At 39.6% G+C, this 13,939-nt stretch overlaps 1 protein-coding gene across 1 annotated transcript in view; it reads right to left on the bottom strand.

The window, feature by feature from the left end:
- DCC (DCC netrin 1 receptor) overlaps positions 1–13,939 on the bottom strand; it is a 1,185,086-nt gene that overhangs the window by 375,308 nt on the left and 795,839 nt on the right. The window lies entirely within an intron of this gene.

Raw genomic sequence — 13,939 nt, 5'->3', positions numbered from 1 at the left:
ACATGCTGCGGAGCAACTAAGTCCGTGCACCACAACTACTGAGCCTGCGCTCTACAGCCTGCAAGCCACAACTACTGAAGCCCACGCGTCTAAAGCTGGTGCTCCACAACAAGTGAAGCCACCACAATGAGAAGCCATCGCACCGCAATTAGAAGCCCGTGCACCGCAACGAAGAGTAGTTCCCACTCTCCGCAACTAGAGAAAGCCCGCGCGCAGCAACAAAGACCCAACGCAGCCAAAAATTAATTAATTAATCAATTTTAAAACAAAATAATGAGCAAGAGCAGTAAGGTAGACCAGAAGGTTGCTTACGCATTTCCTGTTGACTCTGCATGTGAGGCAAGACCTCGAAGGCTTACTATGGAATGTAAACTGACTGGAAGAGCCTATAAATAAATGTTGCAGGGTTCCTGGGGAGTTCAAGTTTATGCCATTCCCATGAACCTTGCATACTAAAGTCTTTTCCCTTGACACTTTACAATTTAGTCTCAAAACTCATAACAAAGAGCTAGTAAAATAAGAAGAAGCGTCTGGAATGTAGGCAGGAAGATGCGTTTTGTAAACATTCAGCTAATGACAGAAATCAGGGTTTTGATTATTCCACAAGTCAGTCTTTGTCAGTACTGTCAACAAATGCATTTATGCATTTTCCTTCATTGTAGGAAAGGAAAAGGCAGATGCCAAGTGTTGATGTGTACAGAGCTTGAGGTCCTGTGGTTATGTTAAGTGAAATTTAGTGAAAGGAAGTAGATGCCCTTCCTCGTGAGGAGAAAGTACAACACGTGTCTACTTGCCTTTTCTTCAAGCCACATCTACATGTGTCCAATTTATTTTCCAATTAAAAACTTCCTCAGAGGCTCCAAACAAATGAATTAATCTGCTGATCATGGTGAGATTTATAGTACATATTAAGAGAAGACAAATCCTATGGATATGGATGCTGACATATAAGAAACAGGAACTCCTCAAGTATGCTTTAAGGACATACATGATTCTAGACATTTATATCCTCATTGGTCTCGTACAATTGAATGTGAAGAAGGAGTTCCTTCTAAGCCACTTAACTGTTTCTTAAGGTTTCTACGTCTAGATGATACCTCTTGCATCTCAGTGGAATTATATATTCATTTTAATTTTACCATTCAGTTTTATTTTGTTTGGGGAGATATTTAAAATAAAACCTATTTTGCTGCCAGGGCAAATTAAGCTTCCAAAGAGAAAAGTGAAAACAAAGTTCTATGGGCATGAATGGTGATTGCCGGGCATATATACACGCTTAATTTGACTGATATGACAGAGACTGGCTGGCTCCTCCTCAAACCTATTTCTCCTTCTTCAGGTACTAGACTGTATGTCCTGGCCCCCCTGAAGCCAAGATGAGGCCATGTGACTGGGTCTAACCAATGAGTTTGAGAGTACACAATGTGTGCTGATTCCAGGCCTGGCCTTGAAAAACCACATATGTGGCAGGCAGACCTTGGAAGCCATACATAGATGATGGAGAAGTCAAATTTTTGCAAGAATTCTGGAGAAGACCTGGGAGAAGAACTGCCTGTCAACCAGGAACATCCTTTTTCTATAATACTTTAGAGAGTCAAACAGATTAGAGCCATTATAAATTTGAGGGCTTGTTATAGCAGTTAACATTAGTTTATCCATTACCGCTCACAATTAAAATATGCATGCTGGGTGGTTATCAGGGGCAAGGTGGAGGGAGGGACGGGATGTTAGTATTTAATGAGTACAGAGTTCAGTTGGGGAAGATGAAAAAACTCTGGAGGTAGAAGGTAGTGAGAGTTGTGCCACAAGGTGAATGCAATTAATGCCATAGAACTCTACACTTAAAAATGGTTAAAACTGTAAAGCTATGTTTTGTATATTTTACCACAATAAACAAACAAACAAAAAACAAAACACCCTGTATGAATCTGGATATAGCACAAGGTTTAGGTATTCCTTTACAAGTACTGTGTTAATTTGCTGCAAGGCTGAATTGTGACTTATAGTGGGGGAGGGATCTGGGTGGGATTCAATAGTGACTTATCGTAAGTAGGAGTAAGAAACATCAGATAGGGCTCCCATGTACCACACATCACACTGATCTATTCTACCAAACTAAGATTATTCAGGCCAATACATTGCTTTTTAAAAGAAAACCCTCATAATCAGATTGTATGCCTTGTGGATGTAGACAGTTTTGCATATTATTTTCTTTCAGCAGAATTTTTATATGCATTATCTCCCTTTTTATATAAATAGGATGGTTTTATTATCATTATTTTATAGATGTAAAAGTGAGATTTAAAGAAACAACTTTTTTTTTTAAAGGACTCACAGTTAATGAATACCACCGTTAAGAATGAAATTCGGGACTTTATCCTCTAGATCCAGTATTGGTATCATTCAACAACAGGGGAAAACAAGGGGTCTATTTGGATCATGGGTATTTTGCGTAGAAGACATGAGCTCCTAAAGGGAAAGAAGAGACACCTGGGCATTCAGAAACCACTGGGAGAATGAGTGTAATTATCATCTGTTATGGGTCATTTCAGGATGTATTTTCTAAACCTTCAAGCAACATATTTGTCACTGAAGGTCAGATCTGCATACCAAACTCCTTGAGTATCTATAAGGAAGGACAGCTTTCATAACTGACTTTATTCTTATAACTACTGAATAATTTAGATGAAATAGCTGTGTTCTAGGACAAGCTGGCATAACCCCTTGAAAAGGCATTCTTCAAAGGAAAAAGAGGCAAGAACATCTGGGCATGTCCAGGTAAGAATGTCTAAGATCATATAATAGAAACATTACTCACATATAAAAGGGGATGCTGGATTTTATTACAAGGAAGGGAATTTTAGGTTCTTATAATCTCCAGCAGCCTCCAAAAATATCCCAGATTACTAATGGTCATGAAAAAAAATTATATTCATTGATATGGACAACTGATACTTCCTCAGTGTTAACAGAGTATGAACAAAGCATCTTTAGAAAACACTTCCATGGTAGTGATCTCAGCCCTTCCTCCAACCAGATGCTAGCACTGCCCTAGATTTACCACTAGTTTCTTCAATGTGGGCTCTTAATGGTCTTAAACAACAATTTAATCTAAACATTTCCATTTTATGTGCCAATTTTCAGAAATCTGCTTATCCTATCAAACTGAGGTCACATCAAAATGCTATGTAGACTAAGGAGTGGATTCAGGATTTTTAAGCCTGGGGTTGTTGTCTTGATTTTCTCATTAACTTATCTGAGCCTCAGATTTCTCAAGTGCAAATTGGTGCTATAAAAATGTTTACCTCATAGAGTTTCTAGAGAATTCAGTGAGATGCTGTATGTGAACCATATAAAGCAGTAGGCATGAGACCTGGTACTCAGGGAGTCTTCCATATGTGGCAGTTATTACTGCTATTATTTCTATTATTATAACAAAATACCACCACAACCTCATAGGAAATAAGGGTTCTTGAGTTCAAGAAGAGGACCTTTCCTCAATCTGAAGAAATTAATGAGGTACAATCATGAAGAAAAACACATATTGATATTTTCTATCATATTAATATTGTTTACAGAGATAAGTCAAATCAAAAAAGTAGTCATATTCACAGACATAGGGAACAGACTTGTGGTTGTCAACGGTGGGGTGTGGGGAAGGAATGGATTGGGAGTTTGAGAGTAGCAGATGCAAACTATTGTTTATAGAATAGATAAACAACAAAGTCCTACTGTATAGCACAGGGAACTATATTCAATATTCTGTGATAAACCATAATGGAAAAGAATATAAAAAAGAATGTATATATATATATGTACAACAATCACTTTGCTGTACAGCAGAAATTAGCACAACATTGTAAATCAACTATACTTCAATAAAAAAGTATAGTCATAACTAGAGGCATTGAACAAGTTTCAATAATGAAACTGGTAATATTTTTTAAAGGGAAGAGGCTTTGCTGACCACAACGGAGAAGGAATAGGTGTGCTCCGAGTTCCACAGCATAGTCGTACAGCCCCATGATATCTGATGCCCACACTGGTATCTGGGCTTTGTTGCTGGGTTGTTGTCTTGGCTTTCTCATTAACTTATCTGAGCCTCAGATTTCTCAGGTGCAAGCACTGATGCTTTCTTTGGTCCTACTGGGGCAACATCAAACGTGATACCAATGCATTCTAAGACAACGGCATTTACTGCCATGTCACCCTTCACAGATTTCTTCAAAGATTCGCAGGTGGCTTTTGATCACCCCATTTGTTCTTTAATAGCTGAAAACAAACCATCGCAAATCATTTCCCAACAAGTAAGTAAAATCTAAATTTGGAAGGGCAGTTTGTTACTCTCGTTTCTCTGGTTCCACAATAGGGCAATGCCAGCCATGTAAAGTAAACTCTCCATAATCTCTGCGTTTAGACAGTTAGTAATTAGGATTTTGTCTAGCTCACTCTAGTCCATGATCCTCTGTAAGTGGGCAGATACCACACTAGGTTCTGAAGAACAGAGAACAGTAGACGTCAGGACTTTGCCCAGTTACTGTGTTCGGGCGTCGTGACTGTCACCGCACCAACCACTCCTGGGAAAGCAGCAGGGGCCCAGGCTGCTTCTCCACGAAGTTCTCTCCTATAACTCTGAAGACATAATTTACCCCTCAAATCCGCAGAGCTTAGCATCATGGTCTGTGTTGGTAGATGTACTGTCAGACAGAGCTTCATTACTCCATTTCTTTTCTCCTTGACTCTGAGTTGGTAGTGTGGGGTTCAGGCAAGTTCAAGATAAAGTTGACTGAAGTAAAGGAAGTAAATCACCTGGGCTTTCTAGAATCCATTCACTGCAAATTCATTCATTGAACATCCAAATAGAGAATAAATTATAAAGTCTGTCTCCTTCTGCTGGCTGAAAAAGATGTAGGCAACTTGCTTTCTTTGACCTTTACATGGAGACCAAGAGTGTGTTAGTAAGAAGCATCTCTTTCTTGTAAATTCTGGTTCTTGGTGCTTTGGTTTACCTGGTTGAGCTTTCTTGGAAGATAACTACTGTGTTCTAAAAGCATACATTCTGACCCAGTAACAATACTTCTGCTGCTTTGCTGAGATCAGGCATTTTGTTTAAAGTCTTTTTAGATGCTGATACATTTTTTTTTTTTAAAGTTAACCTGGTAGTTTATTTATTTATTTATTTATTTATTTATTTATTTATTTATGGCTGTGCTGGGTCTTCGTTTCTGTGCGAGGGCTTTCTCTAGTTGCGGCGAGCGGGGGCCACTCTTCATCGCGGTGTGTGGGCCTCTCACTATCGCGGCCTCTCCTGTTGCGGAGCACAGGCTCCAGACGCGCAGGCTCAGTAATTGTGGCTCATGGGCCTAGTTGCTCCGTGGCATGTGGGATCTTCCCAGACCAGGGCTCGAACCCGTGTCCCCTGCATTGGCAGGTGGATTCTCAACCACTGCGCCACCAGGGAAGCCCCCTGATACATTGTGATTCAGGGAGTCAAACATGGTGGCATGGAATGCACCCTTAAGCAGTATGCATTGAAACCTAACTCTGGTTAGGCTATACTCTCCTGTGCCTGGATCTGGCCCCTGCTCTGGTTCCTACTTACAATGTATTACATTATAATAGCTTTTCCTAGTTCTTTTATCATTGGTCCTCCCACTTCTGTCTTCTGTTGACAGAGATACTCTTCTAACATACATCATCTGTCAACTCCATGCCCAAAACATCATGCTGGCTGCCATTCTATCATTAATACAATCTCCACTCCTTGGGACAAGATTCAAAGACTTTGAAGATGTGGCCCAAACCTTTACGCACTCATCTGCAATGGGTCACTCAGCTCCACCACACCCTATCCATCCCTACCTTTGTCATTCTGACTTTCATTAATTTTGTTTTGCTTTATTTCGATTACCTTGGAGTTACCTTCTCCTGACTCAGTTCCTTCTCAGTTTGGCAAAAGCTCATTCATCCTTCAAATCCGATTCAAATGAAATCTCCTGACTGGAGCTTTCCTACCACATGTCCTCTGATTCAAGCAGCATAAAATATTATCTCCTTTGTGCTTTTGTTGCTCTTGATTTACACGTCTACTGCAGCCCATTTCACGTTGTGTTGACAGACAGGTCTGTCTCTTTGACTCAACTGTGAACTATTTTAGAAGAGAAGTCATATTCCGTTCATATTTTATTGACACTCAGTCTATATACCCACTGCAGATAAAGAATGCCTATGCTGCTGGTGCTCACATTTAAAAAACAATGAATGCATAAATAAATGTAAAAAATTTAATAGACTAATTGGATAACATCTTCACATAGTGTGATCTCAGAAATGCTTAGAGAGCTGGGTTCTGTTCTGTGTTCCATCTCAACTTACTCAGGTGGCCTTCAGATGCCACTCCACATTCCTGGGTCTCATTTTCATGATTTGAGGAGTGAGATCTACTAAAAGAAGTTTTGTTTTGTTTTTTTAATCTAATATTCTTCATTGGGAATAGAAAATTATGTGTGTGTGTGTGTGTGCGTATTAGCTGAATTCAGCCTTTCTGTATTTACATTTCAGAAGTAAACACAGTTTACAGATTACGATGGTTCTGTTTCTTAGTAGATCATTTGTAACCTGTCTCCAGCATACATATTAAGAAAACACATATCCTCCTAAGGGCTAAGTACAGCGGGGCGTTAACATTTAGTCACAGCTGTGAGCTGAGCAACAAACCCTGTCTTGATGTACCAAATGCCTAATTAGTTGCTTCAAGAAGGAAGAGTTCTATTAATGTTCCTTTGTAAGAAAGGACCTATGGTATTTTTGATGGAAAGATTTTTTAACATCTTTTGATCCACTCCACTTTCATTTTTACTTCCTCAGTAAGAGCAAGAAGGGTGCAATGATGAGAGGATTTCAAAGCGGAAATATGCTGGTCACTGAAAAAGGGCCCAAAGTGACAGCGGCAACAACCACCCAAATGCCACACCCTTTCTTACCCCAGAACCATAGACTTTGGAATCAGTGTTATCTTGAAGGGAAGGTAGGTTCAGAGGTGATCCACCCCCAGACAAAGCATGATGGGGGAACAGAGATCTTCTTGGTCAGAGGTATTTCCACTAAAGTTTGGTTAAAAATTGTTTTTACTTGAACTGTTTAAAACACACACACACACACACACACACACACACACACACACACACAGAGTCAGAGGAACAGGCTTTAAAAATTTTTGCCTTAACATAGTCTCTGTTGCCACACCTAGAACACATCCAAAAGACTACTGCATCCAATAACTACTGCAACAACAAATAAAAAAGCTACCTTTTCATAGAAAAAGAAAAGTTTTGGATTCAAATTATTTATTTTGTTTAGTTCCAGCCAATGCTCCCCTAATAAATATGAGTCAGTTCTGGGCCCTCTTCTCATTTTGTTTTATGGGGATGGCCCATCTTCTCCTTCCCTAGCTGCTGTTATCATCTACATGCTGACAAATTCCTGATATGTTATCTCCAACCCAAACTTCTCCTCTGGGCTCCAGGTTCCTATTTTCAAGGCTCTGCTTGACATTCCAACTTGAATGCTGAAAGGTATGTCAAACACGACATGTCTGAAACTGAATTTCTGACCTTCATGCTCAAACCTGGATCTTTTCCAACATCCTGATTTCAGCAAATTGCCCCACCATCTGTCCATCTAAATAAGCTGAAACCTCTGAACTATGCTTGAAAACCCCCTCTGTCTCACCATTAATGACCAATCTTTTACCTTGTTCTGTCCATTTTGCTTCCTAAATATTTCTAGATCTGTCACTGCTCCATCTCCACTGATACACTCTTAGTCTTGCCCACCTACTAAACATGACTAAACTGCTTCCAAGAAGACTGTTCCCTTCTCGATCGTTTCCCACACAGTTCTGGACACATTGTCAACTCACAAGTGTATAATGGGTTGTTCATTTACATGTGGAAACTGTCGATGACAGGTTTTATATTGCAATATGCATCAAGGCCACGGGAAAAATTAAACCACTCATTTTGAGGTAAAGAGGACAGGGTTTTACATTTTGCAGAGAAGCAGAGTGAGAGGAGGGCTGACTCTGCCCTGCTTTAAGCCAGAGCCAGAAAGTGGTTGGATTCTGAGTCTTGTTCTCTTTCCATCACAACACGCTCCCTTCACAACAAGCTTCATCTGCTGCCCGGTCCTCAACTCTGAGGAGCAGGGAAAGAATATGTACACACCGTGTTGAAAATGTAATGCACGATGAATTCTAAAATGAATCCTCCCTGTCAGTCATGAAAAGCTGGTCTCTAATCCCAAGCAGTGAGCAGGGGTTTCCTGAGGCGGCATAAAACTGTGTAAAGCATACAGTGCTGCAAGTTGGAAGGCCCTGTACAGTCTTTGTTCTGCCACAAAATAGGCGTGTGACCTTCAGCAAGTCAGGGGCTATCTTGGAGCCTTCCCTGCTTCATTTGCAAAAAGAAGATACCAGTCCCTTATCTGCCTAACTCACGTGGTTATTGTGAGGATTAAACTGAATGATGCCTATGAAAGTGTTTTAATTCTCTCATCTGAACTCCCGCAGTACTTTATATGTACGTCTTTTAGGAAATATCTTTTACTTTGTGTGGTATAGTAAAGAGATCACTGGATTAGAAACCTGCATTTAAATCCTGCTTCTAATATTTCCTAGTTGTGTAGCTTCTTAGGCAATGCTTTGTAGACATTCTCAATTGAGCCACACAAGCTCATTTGTAAAATAGAGATTATCATACCTGCCTTATCTGAGGATCAAATGGGCTAATGTTTGTGAAAGTGATAAAGTTCTCTCTAAATATGAATTGGGAAATACCTGTATTTCACTGATTGTTCACTTCCAACCCACACCATAGTTAGCACGTGGCACTAAATAACAAAAAGTTGAGTGCTTTCAGTGTACCAGGCAATGAGCAAGTGCTTTAAGCACTTTTTCTTAACTTCGTTTAATACTCATCACAACGTTACATGTCAGGTACTATTAGTATTCCACAAGTGGAAATGAAGGCACCAGTAATTGCCCCAAGGCCACACAGCTAGTAAAATTCTGAGCCAGGATTGCAACCCAGGCCGTTCAATTTCACAGCCCCAAAGCCTTAACCTTGTGAATACACTGAGTCACACTCCACACGTAATATTAGATTATTAAATGGAAGGTATAACGTTCTATGCACACATAAAAAGTTTGCTACTGGGCTTCCCTGGTGGCGCAGTGGTTAAGAATCTGCCTGCCAATGCAGGGCACACAGGTTCGAGCCCTGGTCTGGGAAGATCCCACATGCCGCGGAGCAGCTAAGCCCGTGTGCCACAACTACTGAGCCTGCGCGTCTGGAGCCTGTGCTCCACAACGGGAGAGGCCGCGACAGGGAGAGGCCTGCGCACCGCGATGAAGAGTGGCCCCCGCTCGCCGCAACTGGAGAAAGCCCTCGCACAGAAACGAAGACCCAACACAGCCAAAAATAAATAAATAAATTTATTAAAAAAAAAAAAAAGTTTGCTACTGTGTTTTATATACGGTAAATAAATGATGCAAATTAACTTTGCCATTGAATCAGAAAATTATCAGAAAGAAGCCTACAGAAGAAATCCATGTCATAAGTCTGAAAGTATCAAGAAAGCTTGGTTCTCTTCTAGATTAATCCACTAACTGCTGGAAACAAGCAGGTATAGGGATTGAGAACACCTGTTTTGGAGTCAGGCCTGCATTCAATCCTGGTTCTACGGCTTGCTAGCTATATAACAGAGGTGTAAACCTCTTTAAGCCTCATCTGGATAATGTTTTGCTGTAAGCATGAAATAAGATAATTTATATAAGATGCTTAGCCTGGTATCTGGCACAGTGAGTACTCAATAAATGCTTGCTCTCATTATGGAAGCTTACTCCATGGCCTTAGGGATGCGAATGACCCCTTCCCTGGGCATCAGTAGCAGGAAGTTGGGCTATGATTCCGAAGATCACTTTCCATTCTAACGATTTTTAGGTACTAGTAGGAGACAGCTGGATATCTGCGAAGCAACTGCGTCTCTGTGAATTCTGGCTTTCAGATTCTAGAATTTATGCCGTCCTCTGACTTATGAAATGAAAGCTCCTGAGGGGCTGATCAAAAATTGTTAACTGTGGCACTTGCATTATTGACATCATTAACTAGTCAGATAGATTAATGATAATCTGAGCTAGAGTAATTTGCCTGACAAAGCCATTGCAAATCTGAGGCAAATGTTAAATCCACTACCTTTTAAAAAGCTATTGTGTTAAGGGGCTAAATAAACCTATATGAGCAAACAAGCATCACAGCTAATCGCTCAGAGACATATGGCATATATTTGTTCTAACTGAGAGCCAGAAAACAGAAAATGAACAAAGATATTGGAATCAAATTTCAAAATCAACTTTTTGTTTCTCAACTTAAAAAGTTTTTACTGAATTGCAGTCAGCTTTTCATCTTCCTCAGTAACACAATTTGTTTTACTGGTTGAGGAAAAATCTATTAAGAATATCACATTTGTCTCTCTGCCACTTTTATCATATCAGTTCCAATCAGGAAATGTCTATAGAAGTCAGGAGACTAGACACTTGGATATGGAATTATAAATAAGATCTAGTCTCAATCACTGGGGAGAGAAACACACATGTAATCAAACTAACACAAAACCAGATACAAGGTGCCACATACTACAATAGTGATGTAATCAAAGTGAAAGGGGAGGATAAAGGAGAAATCGATGACTTCTGACCTGGAGGACCATGTAGAGTTTCACATGGTGACTGACATTTCAGTTGGAGCTTCAATTCAACAACTATTCTGTGAGTGTTTACTCTGGGTTAGGTATTGCTCTAGGTGCTGAGAAGAGCTCAATGAATAAAAGTGATAAAAATATCCCTGCCTACATAATGCTTATATTCTGGTGGTGAGAAAGGGGATTCAGGAAACAATAACTAAAACATAATAATGCAGTGGTGAAAAATAAGAATGAAAAAGGACACTGGGAATGCTAGCAGTCAGGTAAAACCTCCAAGAGAAAGTACCATTTCTGCAAAGACTTAATGAAAGTTAGAGAATGATCCATGTGGATGTCTGAGGGGAGGAACATTCTAGGCAGACTGAAGAACTAGTACAAAGGTCCTGAGGGAGAAGGATTCTTGGTATATATAGGAAATACAGAGAAGCCAGTGAAACTGGAGAGGAGTGAGCAAATAAGAACACAGTAAACACAGTAAGTGATGAAGTTGGGAAGGTGAAAAGGGGTCAGATCAGGAAGGATTTCTGATTATTCTCTGAATGAGACAGGAAGTCATTGGAGGGTTTTGAAGATGAGAATTGACACAATCTAACTTGTGTTAACTCCAGGTTAACTCCAGCTGGTATGGTAAGAATAGACTTGAGAGGTTTTAGCAATAGTTCACATGAGACCCAATCGTAGTAAAAAAGAGGTAAGAAGTGGCAGGATTCCGTATATGTTTTATTTTCATTTATTTATTCGACTTCTTTTTTATTATGGAAAATTTTGAGCAATACAAAATTAGACAGAATGATAGGATGAACCACTTTATTCCCATCACTCAGCTCAAAATAAATCACAAAAGCCAGTCTTTTAGTATTATTTTGTAGCAAATATCAGGTATCCTATTGTATCAAGGATTCAGGAGATATTTTGACAGTACTGCCAAGACTTGATGATGGATTTGATATAGAGTGTGAGAAAAAGAGAGGACCTAACAATGACTCCAAGGACTTTGGCCTGAGTAATGAGAAATATGCAGATTACACTGAGATGGAGGAACCTCTGGAATGATAAAGTTTTGGAAAGGGTTTGAGACTGAAGGAAAATGGGTATTTAGTTTTGTTTATAAGTTTTAGATGCTCATGATAAATCAAAGTTGAGAAATCAAGCAGGAATTTGGATATATGATTCAGAATTGCAGGTAAAACGTCAGGGCCAGATATACAAATCTGGAAGACATCAACATAGTGACAGAATATAAAGTCACAAACTGGATGAAATGAGATTTCCAAAGCCTGAGTCCTAGGGCAATTCAGTACAGGTCAGGGAGATTAGGAGTAAAAGAGCCTAAAAATGAGTGGCCAGAGGGACTGGAATAGAACCAGGAGAATGTATGTAATAGAATCCAAGGGAAGAGTACGTTTCATGAAAGGGGAAGTGATCGAATGTGACAAAATTTGCTAACTATCCAAGTAATGAGAGGACCAGGAATTGACTATTGGGTTTAGCAACATGGATGTCACCTGGTAAACCTCGATAAGAACAGTTTCAGTGAAATACTAGGGACAGAATCATAACTGGAATATGAGGTAAGGTATTGGAGTGAAGTTAGACAACTCAAGGTATGTTGCTATAAAAGGGAACAGAATGAAGTGATAGGAAGAGAGAAATGCGATTGAGAGGGATGATTTGTTGAGATGGAAAATACAAATACATGCTTGTATGCCGATGGGCATGATACCCCGACGTGGGAAACATTGATGATGAGGAGAAACACTAGGCTGAAGCTTTGTTCTTTGGTTTTCAAGAAAGGATGGGATCTAGTGCATAAGTGAATGTCTGGCCCTGTTAAGAGCATGGGCAGTTCTTTTATAGCACTTTGAGGAAAGACAGATTATATGCTTAAAGACCCACTTAGGTAAATCAGACATGGAAGCTGGTACAACTTCTATTGCGATTGGTACTATTTTCCAGGAAATTAGAAGCAAGGTCAATTAAGAGTGAGGGAAAGAGGGAAGGTGTTGGAGATTTGAGAAGAGAGGAAAAGGTAGGAAATATCATTAGGATCATGTGTGAGAGAGGCTGACTGCTATGTGCAATGCAACCCCCAGCACCATGAAGAGGCAACTTCAGATAAGTAGTTATGAATTTCAAGACTAGTCAGCACAGCTACATATTTTCTTCCAGGTATATTCAGCTACAAGAGTGCAAAAAAAGGTAGGTAGAAAATTACATTTACTTGAGTTGATTTTGGCCAAGAAGTTAATATTAAATGAGACAGTAACAAGCAAAACATTGCAGTATGTAAGTCTTTATAATAATCGGCCATGGGGTTTTAGCTGTTTAACAAATGAAGGAAAACATGAAGGATGAGGGACAATGGAAATGCCATAGAATCAATGAATTGCAGGTCCCCATGGAATCAAGGTTTGTTGGAATCAGAGTCTTAAACGGAAGGTAGGAAAATGAGAGACTGAGATGAAAGTATGAGGTTTGAAATCGAGATCATGGAGAGGTTGCAGAGATTGGTGTTGACAAGGACCATGGTATGACCACAGGAATGACTATCCAAGAGGGTATGGAGGAAGGATCCATGGGCTTGAAAGGTAAGGAAGATATCAATAGATGAGTAAAGGATAAAATGGTTTTATTAGCAGGAAAGAGTGAGCAGCTTTGAAAATAAATGGTTCATATAAAAAGAAATGGAAACCCATTGCTGTTAATTATTACTGTTACCACCATTACCTTTGGGCCTTATTTTCAGCCTCTCTTCCATATTTTCTTTGAGCTCACACTATTCTGAGACCCTCTGCCTTTGTGCAGTGACTGCCTTGGATGCTTTACTTGAATTCTTTCAATTAGTTCTCACAGCAATTCCAAAAGGTAGCATTCATCTTCCCTTTGTCCACCACAGCAGAGGGATGTTCTTCCTGGTTTTTACATAATCAAATATACAAAACTCACATGTCTGATAAAATAGTAGTACCATTTCCAAACCCAGCCATTTGGACTTAAGTGGTATATTTTTAATCTTCATAGGTTATAGGAATCACACTCTACCTATATATAGATTGGAGATAGACTTCCATTCAAGGGAGTTTGGTAGTTATTGTGTGCATGTCTTGACATAGAAATTTTATCATATTTAAATTTGAAACACTTTCACATTTTTAAGCAGTGCAGTCGGTGATCCAAA

Source organism: Balaenoptera musculus, chromosome 14 (genome assembly GCF_009873245.2).
Source record: "Balaenoptera musculus isolate JJ_BM4_2016_0621 chromosome 14, mBalMus1.pri.v3, whole genome shotgun sequence".
Taxonomy (NCBI): domain Eukaryota; kingdom Metazoa; phylum Chordata; class Mammalia; order Artiodactyla; family Balaenopteridae; genus Balaenoptera; species Balaenoptera musculus.
The sequence above is the reverse complement of the archived record's forward strand: the minus strand, read 5'-3'. Positions and strand labels throughout refer to the sequence as shown.